This window comes from Oncorhynchus gorbuscha, linkage group LG03 (genome assembly GCF_021184085.1).
Source record: "Oncorhynchus gorbuscha isolate QuinsamMale2020 ecotype Even-year linkage group LG03, OgorEven_v1.0, whole genome shotgun sequence".
Classification (NCBI taxonomy): domain Eukaryota; kingdom Metazoa; phylum Chordata; class Actinopteri; order Salmoniformes; family Salmonidae; genus Oncorhynchus; species Oncorhynchus gorbuscha.
Window position 1 is genome coordinate 34,176,217 of NC_060175.1, and position 12,930 is coordinate 34,189,146.

Sequence of the window (12,930 nt, forward strand, 5' to 3'; positions counted from 1 at the left end):
GACAGATTTTCACCTTGTCAGCTCGGGGGATCAATCTTGCAACCTTACAGTTAACTAGTCCAATGCAATAACGACCTGACTCTCTCTCGTTGCACTCCACAAGAAGACTGCCTGTTACGCAAATGCAGTAAGCCAAGGTAAGTTGCTAGCTAGCATTGAACTTATCTTATAAAAAACAATCAATCATAATAACTAGTTAACTACACATGGTTGATGATATTACTAGAAATGGTCCTGCGTTGCATATAATCTGACTGAGCATACAAGCATACAAGTATCTAAGTACGGTGGTAGGCAGAAGCAGGCGTGTAAACATTCATTCAAACAGCACTTTTGTGCATTTTGCCAGCAGCTCTTCGTTGTGCATCAAGCATTGCGCTGTTTATGACTTCAAGCCTATCAACTCCCGAGATGAGGCTGGTGTAACCAAAGTGAAATGGCTAGCTAGTTAGCGCTCACTAATAGCGTTTCAAACTTCACTCGCTCTGAGCCTTCTAGTAGTTGTTCCCCTTACTCTGCATGGGCTGGTGCACTTCACAAAATAGATGGCATCATGAGGAAAAACAATTATGTTGATATATTGGAGCAACATCTCAAGACATCAGTCAGAAAGTTAAAGCTTGGTCGCAAATGGTTCTTCCAAAATGGACAATGACCCCAAGCATACTTCAAAAGTTGTGGCAAAATGGCTTAAGGACAACAAAGTCAAGGTATTGGAGTGGCCACCACAAAGCCCTGACCTCATTCCCATAGAGAATATGTGGGAATAAAGCGTGTTTGAGCAAGGAGGCCCACAAACTTGACTCTACAAAATTCAACCAACTTATTGTGGGAAACCTGTTGGAGGCTACCCGAAACGTTTGACCCAAGTTAAACAATTTAAAGGCAATGCTACCAAATAAATCTTTCTCTCTACTATTCTTCTAATATTTCACATTCTTTAAATAAAGTGGTGATCCTAACTGACCTATAACAGGGATATATTTACTAGGATTAAATGTCAGGAATTGTGGAAAACTGAGTTTAAATGTATTTGGCTGAGGTGTATGTGAACTTCCTGTACAGGGGAAGTAATCACACAGGTGATTGAGTCCATGTGAGTGCAATAATTGTTGAAGCGCGTGACAGGGGAAGGCAGGTGTGCGTAATGATGGTTGGAGGAGTGCGTAATGCTGGGGAGCCTGGCGCCTTTGAGAGAGAAGGCGTGACAATTCGCTTGACAATCGCCGGCAAACTTGCTCAATGGGTGACATGTCTGGAAGAACTGGCACATTTTCAGATTTCAGTAATTGTGTACAGATCCTTGCGATCTGGGGCTGTGCATTTACATGCTGAAACATGAGGTGATGGCGGATGAATGGCACAACAATGGGCCTCAAGATCTTGTGCATTCAAATTGCCATCGATAAAATGCAATTGTGTTAGTTGTCCGTAGCTTATGCCTGCCCATACCATAACCCCACCGCCACCATGGAGCACATCAGCAAACCGTTCGTCCACACAACGCCATACATCTGCCTGGTACATCTGAAACCGGGATTCATCAGTGAAAAATACACTTCTCCAGCATGCCAGTGGCCATCGAAGATGAGTATTTGCCCACTGAAGTTGAGGACAATGAGCATGCAGATGAGCTTTTGTGCAGACATTCTTCGGTTGTGCAAACCCACAGTTTCATCAGCTGTCTGGGTGGCTCGTCTCAGACCATCTCGCTGGTGAAGAAGCTGGATGTAGAGATCCTGGGCTGGCGTGGTTTCACGTGGTTTGCGTTTGAGGCCGATTGTACATAATGCCAAATTCTCTAAAATTATGTTGGAGGCGGAAGAGAAATGAACATTAAATTCTCTGGCGACAGCTCTGGTGGACATTCCTGCAGTCAGCATGCCAATTGCACACTCTTAAGACTTGAACCATCTGTGGCATTGTGTTGTGTGACAAAACTGCACATTTTACAGAGGCCTTTTATTGTCCCCAGCACAAGGTGCACCTGTATAATGATCATGCTGTTTAATCAGCTTCTTGATATGCCACACCTGTCAGGTGGATAGATTATATTGGCAAAGGAGAAATGCTCACTAACAGGGATGTATCCAAATTTGTGCAACCAATTTCAGAGATTGTGCTCATGGAACATTTCTGGGATATTGTATATCAGCTCATGAAACATGGGACCAACACTTTACATGTTGCAGTCTTATGCCTATTTTGGAATAACAACTCTGAGAGGACAAAATGTACTCCTGTATCAGAGTCACCTGATATTCCTTCAGACTTCACCTCACAGATGGTCTTCCGCAGTGCAGATGGACAGATCAAATACAGGAGTACACAGTGTCTATGACTCAAGCATACATCAGAGTGTATACCCATACCCATTTACATTCATATGTCACCTCTCCATCTGGAGCCTACTCTCTGAGCACATGTCAGGTACACACAAAGAAAGCCAGGGTAAGTAACTAAATACAGGCCCAGATTGGACTAACCTGACATCTACCTGACTCACACCAGGTCAGAGTAATGGGAAACGACACACAGCCTATCTATATGCATGACCTGATCGCAGGATAGAGGGCTCAAAGAGCTGAATGTTACATTCTGGCCTTAGTTTACTTATAGATAATTATGACTATGAAGAAGTCATCAAATGTATTTATTTTAACCTATGTGGCACTTAGTACAAGTTAGCTACTGGGGACAAACTAACTAACAGCACACACAGTTAAAACCAACCCTTCCTCCCCTCTGTGTATAAATAAGTGTGGGAGCCTCTGACTCTGTCTGCTTTATGATTGATCTGTAATGAGAACCAGGTGAGTGTTAGCCAGCATCCCTAGCCCCCTAGTGCGGGGTCATGTCAGGGGTCACAGAGACGGGTCAGTCTCCCCCAGGGGGTTAATAGAGGCCAGAGTGGGGCTGAAACACTGGGGGTCACATTTCAATTGGATCACACCTCTACGTGTCACAGAACTCACTGACATCCCATGTGACCAGAAGTCCAATCAGTCTTTCAGTTTGGATCTTTAAGGCATCAAAGAGTCTCATATCTTTATCAGCCTCTGATATACCCGTAACCCTCTCTATCTCCCCCATCTATCACTCTCTATCCCAGACACATGTTCACTCTTTATTTTTTCTTCCATCTTTTATCACAGCACTCACGTTTTTCACCAGCGTGATCAATGTGCACTCACGCCTTCTCTCATATGGTTCATGAAAGCTCCACGGATCTTTCAACTTTCATACTTGTCCCTTAAATCCCCAGTCTCTCATCTCTCACATCCTCACTTCTCAAGACTTAAATAATAAACGATGTTAGTGATGTACTGATTCTACTAAACTGAGGTAAACCCCTCAATCTCTCTGCTGAGTGTGCACCCGTGTGTGTGTGTGATGGTGCTGACTAGGAGCTGGAGCCCAGAAGCCCTCTAAGACTGATGGATGAGCACTGGGCCAGGTAACATGTGGGAACCAGATGCTGCATGGGGGCATCTTGTCCCATGAAGAGGACAGAGATGATGATGACATAATGAACATGGTGCCAAAGTGTTCCCCTTCATCACAAGGCTGGTCATGGTGTCGTCTAACTTCGGTCTGGCTTCATCCAGTCTTTCATTCCATTTCCAGTCTTTCATTCCACTTGGGATCCACTTGTGTAAATTTAGAATACATCAGATGATTGTACTCGAATATCTAAAACACGGACACTAAACAGAGATCTGTGTATTCTCACTGTCACAGTGCTTTACTGCTTCCTGTCCTGGCAAGTTTTTCATGGGAGTTTGAGCGCAATGCTATAATCAAGAAGAGGAAGCATTTAAGATAACAGTAGTTCAATCGTCACAGGTATGAGTTCACTGGGGCAATGCTCATTGTAGGCCCAGAGTGCTACAGCACAATTATATGAACCCACTATTAATAATATAGTCAAAGTTCTCACAACATGGATTCTGTTTCATGGAGAGTGAATACATGGGACTAAAATGTCATTTTCAGCACAAGGGTAAAAGTAATATCCCCTAGTGTCAGAGTCAGCTAAAAAACAGCACTGCTGCATAATGTCAGTGATTAATCCAACAAACAGGCAAAGCCCTTCTTTATCTCGTCTCTGGGAGCTTAATCAGGGCTCTGGGATGAGCTGCATGAGAGAGAGCATGAGAGAGAGCGAGAGACTAATGGGTGGGCCTCATATAGGGTACATGTTTTAAAGAGTGTGTACTATTGAGTGTATGCCATATTTTTATGTGGCACAGTTTTCTGTAACTAAAGTATGCATGGTGCAAGCATGGTTGGTGCTGTGGAGAGTTTCCTGCTCAAGTCTGGGAATACTAAGCAGGGATTCTCAATATTTTTCCACATTTGAAAAAAGTCCTTTAGTTATGTTCGTTATATTGTCTCTTTTTGCTCACCGGATTGCTATCCTGAAGGGCTACCGTATTTTGGCTAAACATTGTTGTTATGCTACGTGGGGAACGTGAGCATTTTAGAGTGACAGCTAATAAACCGGAGCTGTTTATAAGGAACAACATGTTGTTCTTCCAACACAACATTGGTGATGAGGATGGCTGATCCTGCACCCATCATCCCCACCATCTCTTTTCCTCCTCCGGATCTGTTTCAGCCTCACCCAGGCAATCCTGTCATTGTCTGGCAGCAATGGAAAGTATTGTTATAAATTAACCTTTTAACTTTGAAAGTTTCTTCAAGTGAAGTCGAAAAAACCATCAAGCGCTATGATGACACTGGCTGAATGAATGATGTGGCTTGCTATAGAGATCCGGCATTTACAAAATTACACTAATAGGCGCAGTGGGGGAAATCGTTGAGTAAAAGTGAAAGTAACCCAGTAAAATACCCTTTGAGGAAAACTCTAAAAGCACTTGGTATCAGATATATTTAAGTAAGCATGTAAATGTATTTGCTAAAATACGCTTAAGTATCAAAAACGAAAAGAAAAGGTATAAATCATTTAAATTCCTGATATTAAACAAACCAGACGGCATGATTGTATTTATTTAAAAAAATATACGGATAGCCAGGGGCACACTCCAACATTTGTGTATCTACGCTGCTCAAAACAATAAAGGGAACACTTAAACAACACAATGTAACTCCAAGTCAATCACACTTCTGTGAATTCAAACTGTCCACTTAGGAAGCAACACTGATTGACAATAAATTTCACATGCTGTTGTGCAAATGGAATAGACAACAGGTGGAAATTATAGGCAATTAGCAAGACACCCCCAAAAAAGGAGTGGTTCTGCAGGTGGTAACCACAGACCACTTCTCAGTTCCTATGCTTCCTGGCTGATGTTTTGGTCACTTTTGAATGCTGGCGGTGCTTTCACTCTAGTGGTAGCATGAGACGTAATCTACAACCCACACAAGTGGCTCAGGTTGTGCAGCTCATCCAGGATGGAACATCAATGCGAGCTGTGGCAAGAAGGTTTGCTGTGTCTGTCAGCGTAGTGTCCAGAGCATGGAGGCGCTACCAGGAGACAGGCCAGTACATCAGGAGATGTGGAGGAGGCCGTAAGGAGGGCAACAACCCAGCAGCAGGACCGCTACCTCCTGTGCAAGGAGGAGCAGGAGGAGCACTGCCAGAGCCCTGCAAAATGACCTCCAGCAGGCCACAAATGTGCATGTGTCTGCTCAAACGGTCAGAAACAGACTCCATGAGGGTGGTATGAGGGCCCGACGTCCACAGGTGGGGGTTGTGCTGACAGCCCAACACCGTGCAGGACATTTGGCATTTGCCAGAGAACACCAAGATTGGCAAATTCGCCACTGGCGCCCTGTGCTCTTCACAGATGAAAGTAGGTTCACACTGAGCACGTGACAGACGTGACAGAGTCTGGAGACGCCGTGGAGAACGTTCTGCTGCCTGCAACATCCTCCAGCATGACCGGTTTGGCGGTGGGTCAGTCATGGTGTGGGGTGACATTTCTTTGGGGGGCTGTACAGCCCTCTATGTGCTCCCCAGAGGTAACCTGACTGCCATTAGGTACCGAGATGAGATCCTCAGACCCCTTGTGAGACCATATGCTGGTGCGGTTGGCCCTGGGTTCCTCCTAACGCCAGACAATTCTAGACCTCATGTGGCTGGAGTGTGTCAGCAGTTCCTGCAAGAGGAAGGCATTGATGCTATGGACTGGCTCGCCCGTTCCCCAGACCTGAATCCAATTGAGCACATCTGGGACATCATGTCTCGCTCCATCCACCAACGCCACGTTGCACCACAGACTGTCCAGGAGTTGGTGGATGCTTTAGTCCAGGTGTGGGAGGAGATCCCTCAGGAGACCATCCGCTACCTCATCAGGAGCATGCCCAAGCATTGTAGGGACGTCATACAGGCACGTGGAGGCCACACACAATACTGAGCCTCATTTTGACTTGTTTTAAGGACATTACATCAAAGTTGGATCAGCCTGTAGTGTGGTTTTCCACTTTCATTTTGAGTGTCACTCCAAATCCAAACCTCCATGGGTTGATACATTTGATTTCCATTGATAATTTTTGTGTGAGCACATTCAACTATGTAAAGAAAAAAGTATTTAATAAGAATATTTCATTCATTCAGATCTAGGATGTGTTATTGTAGTGTTCCCTTTATTTTTTTGAGCAGTGTATGTTTTGGCCGGGTATGGTTCTCCATCAGGGACAGCTGTCTATCATTGTCTCTGATTAGGAATCATACTTAGGTAGCCCTTTTTCCCTCCTTTCAGTGTGGGTAGTAACTTTGTTAGAGGCATCATAGTCCTGTTTAGCGGCACAGTCGTTTTTGTATTGTTTATTGTTTTGTTGGCGACATTCTAATAAAAAGGAATATGTACGCTCACCACGCTGTACCTTGGTCTCATTCCGATGACGGCCGTGACAGAAGAGCAAGATGTGCTGCTTTGCTCTGCACCAGCTGCAGCTTAACAAGGTCTTTCTTCGCAGCACTTAACCACATGGATAGACAATAATCAAGATAAGACAACTAGAGCCTGCAGGACTTGCTTTGTGGAGTTTGGTGTCAAAAAAGCAGAACATCTCTTCATTACAGACATTTCCCCATCTTTACAACAATTGAATCTACGTTTTGACCATGACAGGTAACAATCTAAGGTAACATCAAGTAATTTAGTTTCTTCAACTTGTTCAACAGCCACAACATTCATTACAAGATGCATCTGAGGTCTAGAGCTTAGGGAATGATTTGAACCATATTCAATGCTCTTAGTTTTAAAGATGTTCAGGAACAGTTTATTACTGGCCACCCATTCCAAAACTGACTGCAACTTCTTGTTATGGGTTTCAGCGACTTCATTAGCTGTGGTTGCTAACATGTATATGGTTGAATCATCAGCATACATGGACACACAGGCTCTGTTTAATGCCAGTGGCATGTCATTGGTAAAAATATTTTTAAAAGAGGGCCTAGTTTTATCTTCTTTTTGTTAAGTTTAGTCACATAATTTCTCAATTTGCAGTAAGTCAGCCAGTCAGATGTGCAGCCAGACTTATTAGCCAGTCCATTTGCCCCATCTCTTTCAACCATACAGTTTTTGAATTCCTCATCAATCCATGGAGCTTTAACAGTTCTAAAAGTCAGTTTCTTTATAAGTGTGGGAATTTGACAATTTTCCTGTCCCTCTAAGCATTCAAAATGTAACGAGTACTTTTGGGTGTCAGGGAAAATGTATGGAGTAGTACTTAAAGGTACTTTACACCACTGTTTGTGGGGGACGACATGTTTACTGTTGAAATGTTTTTTATTTTATTGAGAGAGCCTAAATTAAATACACCACCAAAAGCTTGATTTTGTTTAATTTGAAGGACCTAGGACATTTCTGGGGGTTTGAAACTCATATCCTGCTATTCTACATAGTTTGACAAGACTGATGACATATTTTAGGCAGGCTATCTAATAAGAATAAGAATAATAAATAATAAATAAATAAATAAATAAGGAAAATAAAGCCTAGACCTGATTTCCACAAATGTTATTCAGCCACCAAATATGGTTTATTATTATAATTTATATAAACCCTCAATTGAATAATACATATTCTCTTTTACAGAAAGTGAATAGAACAATTGATAGTGACAGAGTCAAACACTGTATAAGATTACTTCCCAAGCAAAGCCAATTTGTTGGACTCCTCGACTTTAGAAGGTCGCAGCTTAGCTTCTGAATGTCACAGAGACAAACCAAAGATATCCCATGTGCATTGGCATTGCATCTTCCTCTGGCATTTTACAGATTGTTTTGTTCATTAATGTATTTTTTTTAACTAGAATCGTTTCTAGCTTAAAGCATTGCAGAGTTATACATTGTTATAAATCAGTTCATACAATCTGCCACAGCCAGAGTTGGCTCCCAGCCTCCCGAGTGTCTGGGTGTCTGGGGAGGATGGGTGGGATCTTGCCTGAGAGAGCGTGCAGCTCTGCAGAGAGGTTAGATGGGCTGTCAGCTGTGTCAGCTTGGCCCTGGCTGTCTGGAGGAGGAGAGAAGTGGAGGATGGGGGAGTGAGGCGAGCGGGCAGTCGGTTCAGCCTCAGTTTCCTATGTGTGTTTCCTGTGTGTTTTAATGTGCAGCTCATCTCTAGGGCCCAGTGCCTGTTTCCTGTGTGTGATGGGTGCCAGGCCCAGGGCTCAGACACACAGTTGGCCCCCAGCACTGGGGCCCACCACCATACACACTGACTCAGCCAGCGCGAACACACACACACACACACACACACACACACACACACACACACACACACACACACACACACACACACACACACACACACACACACACACACACACACACACACACACACACACACACACACACACACACACACACACACACACACACACACACACACACACACACACACACACACACACACCAGGTTTAAAGGTTTACAGCACTGGAGAGCCAGGAGTGCGGAGTCAGTGAGAGGAAGTTATGATATTTCTCTCTTGATTTCTCCCTCACTAGCACTCACTCCCCTGACCCCACTGCTAACACTGGGCAGAGATCCAAGACTTACACAATCTTCAAACATCAGGCTGCAGGGCTCACCACCAGGTGCTCAGCCAGACATTACATAAAGACACTGAGCAAAATATATATGCTGCTATTATACACTGAGTGTACAACACATTAGAAACACCTTCCTAATATGAAGTTGCAACCCCCCTTTTTGCCCTCAGAACAGCCTCAATTTGTTGGGGCATGGACTCTACAAGGTGTCGAAAGCGTTCCACAGGGATGCTGGCCCAGGTTGCCTCCAATGCTACCCACAGTTGTGTCAAGTTGGCTGGATGTCCTTTTGGAGTTGGACCATTCCTGATACACACGGGAAACTGTTGAGCATGAAAACTCCAGCTGCTTTGCAGTTCTTGACACAAACCGGTGCGCCTGGCACCTACTACCATACCCCATTCAAAGGCACTTAAATATTTTGTCTTGCCCATTCACCCTCCATACATACACAATCCATGTCTCAATTGCTTAAAAATCCTTATTTTACCTGTGTCCTCCCCTTCATCTACAGGGATTAAAGTGGATTTAACAAGTGACATCAATAAGGGATCATAGCTTTCACCTGGATTCACCTGGTCAGTCTGTCATGGAAAAAGCAGGTGTCCTTAATGTTTTGTACATTCAGTGTACAAAATATTATTTTAGTGATGGGACAATTTCTTTGCATCCAGATACCAATAATTTATTTTGGTGGGAAGTGAAGTGAAAAGATGAGCATTGCTTAAAACAGTGACTGGTTCAGTTGTTCTAAGATTGTGTTTGAGACTCCTGTGCAGCCACTGCCAACATGCCGTCTGACAAACAGTATGTTTGACTGTGATTTTTGGATGGGTGGGTGGGAGTGTTTGATTGTGTGTTTTGGGTGTGTGGGTGGGAGTGTTGGACTGTATTTTGGGTTTGTGGGTGGGAGTGTTTCACTGTGTATATCAGGGTCAGGCCTGGGGTTCTGGTGAAAATACAAGAAAACAGAAGGAGTAGGAGTCTCAGAAGAGAAAATACGTGAACAAAGTGGTTGGGAAGTGAGGCTATGCAGGTGACACACATACACACTCACTTTCACACTCTTCACATACACTGCTGCTACTCTGGTGATTATCTATCCTGATTGCCTAGTCACATTTACCCCTACCTGCATGTACATACAGTGGGGCAAAAAAGTATTTAGTCAGCCACCAATTGTGCAAGTTCTCCCACTTATAATTTTCATCATAGGTACACTTCAACTATGACAGACAAATTGAGAAAAAAATAAAAACACATTGTAGGATTTTTAATGAATTTATTTGCAAATTATGGTGGAAAATAAGTATTTGGTCACCTACAAACAAGCAAGATTTCTGTCTCTCACAGACCTGTAACTTCTTCTTTAAGAGGCTCCTCTGTCCTCCACTCGTTACCTGTATTAATGGCACCTGTTTGAACTTGTTATCAGTATAAAAGACACCTGTCCACAACCTCAAACAGTCACACTCCAAACTCCACTATGGCAAAGACCAAAGAACTGTCAAAGGACACCAGAAACAAAATTGTAGACCTGCACCAGGCTGGGAAGACTGAATCTGCAATAGGTAAGCAGCTTGGTTTGAAGAAATCAACTGTGGGAGCAATTATTAGGAAATGGAAGACATACAAGACCACTGATAATCTCCCTTGATCTGGAGCTCCACGCAAGATCTCACCCCGTGGGGTCAAAATGACCACAAGATTGGTGAGCAAAAATCCCAGAACCGCACGGGGGACCTAGTGAATGACCTGCAGAGAGCTGGGACCAAAGTAACAAAGCCTACCATCAGTAACACACTACGCTGCCAGGGACTCAAATCCTGCAGTGGCAGACGTGTCCCCCTGCTTAAGCCAGTACATGTCCACGCTCGTCTGAAGTTTGCTAGAGAGCATTTGGATGATCCAGAAGAAGATTGGGAGAATGTCATATGGTCAGATGAAACCAAAATATAACTTTTTGGTAAAAACTCAACTCGTCGTGTTTGGAGGACAAAGAATGCTGAGTTGCATCCAAAGAACACCATACCTACTGTGAAGCATGGGGGTGGAAACATCATGCTTTGGGGCTGTTTTTCTGCAAAGGGACCAGGACGACTGATCCGTGTAAAGGAAAGAATGAATGGGGCCATGTATCGTGAGATTTTGAGTGAAAACCTTCTTCCATCAGCAAGGGCATTGAAGATTAAACGTGGCTGGGTCTTTCGGCATGACAATGATCCCAAACACACTGCCCGGGCAATGAAGGAGTGGCTTCATAAGAAGCATTTCAAGGTCCTGGAGTGGCCTAGCCAGTCTCCAGATCTCAACCCCATAGAAAATCTTTGGAGGGAGTTGAAAGTCCTTGTTGCCCAGCAACAGCCCCAAAACATCACTGCTCTAGAGGAGATCTGCTTGGAGGAATGGGACAAAATACCAGCAACAGTGTGTGAAAACCTTGTGAAGACTTACAGAAAACATTTGACCTCTGTTATATACCCTTTGTTGGAATGACAAAGTATTGAGATAATTATTGACCAAATGCTTATTTTCCACCATAATTTGCAAATTAATTAATAAAAATTCCTACAATGTGATTTTCTGGGGTTTTTTTCTAATTTTGTCTGTCATAGTTGAAGTGTACCTATGATGAAAATTACAGGCCTCTCTCATATTTTTAAGTGGGAAAACTTGCACAATTGGTGGCTGACTAAATACTTTTTTGCTCCACTGTATTACCTAAATTACCTCAACTATCTCGTACCCCTGCACATTGACTCAGTACCAGTACTCCTTGTATATAGTCTCGTTATTGTTATTTTATTGTGTTATTATTTCCTTTTTATTATTTTGGCTAATTTTCCCACACAAATATATGCAAATACTATATTGTATTGCAAACACACACCAGAGGAGGGCAGCCAGAGATAAGAGCCAAGGATGTCAGTAAGTCAGACACAGACAGGCAGACAGACAAGGCAGACAGAGGAGGAGGAGAAAGGGAGATTTCCACAGAAAGAGCACCAGTACTATGTCATCACCTGCCAGTGGATTAGTATGTGAATAAAACACACAGTGAGGTAGGATAAGCCTGTTATACACTGGAAACCCAGAGGTGAGGGCTATGAAATTTGATCTCCTAGATTCCCTCCTTCCCAAATATATGTTGGATAGGACTCCACAGTCATATGGAAAGGTCTCCCAAAATGTTCAAATACTTTGGAGGATTTATACTCTAAGCAAAAGGAATGTATGACATTTGCAAAACTATGGACCATATTACATTCAGTGGGTTCGTGACAAACAGACTGATCTCTATTGTTGTTGTAAGGAGCTGGAAGTATGAGGTAACACTCCAGCCATGAGCAGTAACAAAGGACTGAAGCAGTAACAACTACTACCACACAACCAGAGAGTTGCTTCGCTGTCCCTGACACACAGGTAATACGCCCCCTCTCCCTCTCTCCACATCCCAATCCATCACTCAGATGCCTGAGCAGGTAAGCAGTAGTGGTGAAAAGTACATAAGTAAAAATATTTAAAAGTACTACTTAAGTCGTTTTTGGGGGTTATCTGTACTTCACTTTACTATTTATATATTTGACAACTTTTACTTCACTACATTCCTAAAGAAAATAATGTACTTTTTACTCTATACATTTTCCCTGACAAAAAAGTACTCGTTACATTTTGAATGCTTAGCAGGACAGAAAAATGGTCCAATTCACAAGCTTACAGTATCAAGAGAACATCACTGGTCATCCCTACATCCTCTGATCTGGCAGACTCACTAAACACAAATGCTTTGTTTGTAAATTATGTCTGCATGTTGTAGCGTGCCCCTAGTTATCTGTAAATAAATAAAAAACACAAAAATTGTGCAGTATGCTTTGCTTAATAGAAGCAATTTTATGTTTTATAAT